At 36.6% G+C, this 2075-nt stretch overlaps 1 long non-coding RNA gene across 1 annotated transcript in view; it reads left to right on the top strand.

The window, feature by feature from the left end:
* LOC106529723 (uncharacterized) overlaps positions 1 to 2075 on the top strand; it is a 57942-nt gene that overhangs the window by 47365 nt on the left and 8502 nt on the right. The window lies entirely within an intron of this gene.

The following is a 2075-nucleotide window of genomic DNA, read 5'->3' as shown; positions in this document are numbered from 1 at the left end:
AGGTCTTGAGAGAGCTCTTTACTTTTACCCATCATCAGATGGTTCTTGTGTGATACCTGGCCATCATTTGGGACTGAACCAGCTGATGTTAACTTGCACTGACAAGGGGCAGGCTTGTTTTCTAATTACTGAGAGAGTTCAGCTGGTGTCTTGGCTTTCCATGCTTTTTTACACCTTCCTTTCTTCATTCAATACTTTTTCCCTGTGCTATTCCACATTATTACAAATAACTTCATTTCTGGGCATTTATGGTTTGATTTCTTTGTATGTATGGATCACTTGGGTTGTTACCAACATCTGGTGAAAATTTCATGTCATTAGCACCTCTAGTAATATATTTACTGAGAAAAATGGTGATGTGTTCAATACTTATTTTACTCGCTGTATATTGGAGCTTGAATATCCCAGTCATCATCTCTTCTTGTTTTTTTGTTTTTTTTAAGATAATGTATGGAAACTCATGATGTATTTTTGGAACCAGAGTTTGTGCACTGGAAATGTGGGGATTCAAAACCCACTTGCACACAAACATGCACCTCTCTTTGAAGCAATTATAGCTAAACTATTTAGAAAAAATGAACGCCAACAAGGGTTAACATCTGACAAATACATTTGTTGAGTTTTTTTGTTATTCTGCCAATGTGTAGTTTCCTGTTCATTTAAATTGAGTGTGCATGTCATGACATACGACTTGTATTGCAGCTTGTCCTGTTCTAGCTTCAACTTCCAGATGAAGGTTTATAGACAAGTACCGATTGGGTGATTGTAACTTTCAAAGAAAGACCTAAAATGTTAGGCACTGTTTTGCATTTGAAAACCTCAGTATGATGCTTCCTCTCTGACAATTCTATAAATATGCCTCTCCAATACCTTTATAAACTTTTAATTACCCTAACCTATTTATTTTCTATTCACTTTTTGTGCCACATTTCACACGACGGCTGTTCAAAAAAATGCCAAAACAAAATCATCAATATCCTTTTAATTTTTTTTAACATTTTTGAAGCTTCAGACATTTTCACAGATGCCACCTGGATGCAGTGGAATTCCAAAGACCTCTACATTTTTGTTTTTTAGCATTCGATTAAAGCTTATCCCAGCAGTGAACCCTGAGGAGGCAATGAGTTTCTAAGCACAGAGAAATACGAGACAAACCGTGCACACACACACAAACTCCCATAAGGTCCTTTTAGAATCACCACTTTATTAACATACATATTTTGGGGCTGAAGGAGAAAACTGGAGTACCTAGACAAAAAACAAACTGTGGAGAGGCTTTTAAGTTCCCGCTGTGCAGGACATGTAAGTGCATTTCTTCAGGCTTTAGGGTTTTTACATTGTTGGACATTGAAAAAAAAACACGTTTTAAATGAGACTGTGCTTGTTTAGAACAGGGATTTTGCTGCAGAACTCTTTGTCTGCAGGGCAAACATGTTCTAAATATGCTGCTTTATTGATGTTGTGATACTGGACAGGCGTAGACTGAATAATATTTTAATACCAATCTCTAAATTCAATTTTTAAGAGTATGGCAGTTATAACATATCAAAATGTAAATACATGAATCAGTAAAGAGTTGGTTATCTCAGCATCTTGCTTTTAAAAGCATCTGAAGCATCCAAACATCTCATCACTGTGGTTACCTTTATCCTAGAGTCAAACACAAAAACAATCCAATTGAGTTCCTAAATGGTGCAACAATTCTTTCTGCAACTTGTTTATTGTAATTCAAACAGTTCTTTTGATTATGTGTGAAATTTTTCTTTCATTTTACTCCATTGGAGCACTTTCTCACCTAATGCATGAAAGCAGATTAACTTACAAGAAGAAAAAAAATGCTTGTGAAGGTGGAATCCTTTCCCAGTGTAAATTTACTCATCAAATGAAGATAATTCTGATCCTGGTCCAGATCAGGGACTCTGCTGCTCTTTAGCTCCCATTCCTCTTTGATCTTTGCTGATCCACAGCAGAGGAGTGCTGGTATTAAGTCACTCTGCAGGTTTCTGTAATGGTGCAGAAAATACAGATCTCTCTCTCTCTCTCTCTCTCTCTCTCTCTCTCTCTCTCTCTCTCTC

The sequence above is a fragment of the Austrofundulus limnaeus genome, unplaced genomic scaffold (assembly GCF_001266775.1).
Source record: "Austrofundulus limnaeus strain Quisiro unplaced genomic scaffold, Austrofundulus_limnaeus-1.0 Scaffold462, whole genome shotgun sequence".
NCBI classification, from domain to species: Eukaryota; Metazoa; Chordata; class Actinopteri; order Cyprinodontiformes; family Rivulidae; genus Austrofundulus; species Austrofundulus limnaeus.
Note: the sequence above shows the minus strand (reverse complement) of the source record. Positions and strands in the feature narration are given on the sequence as shown.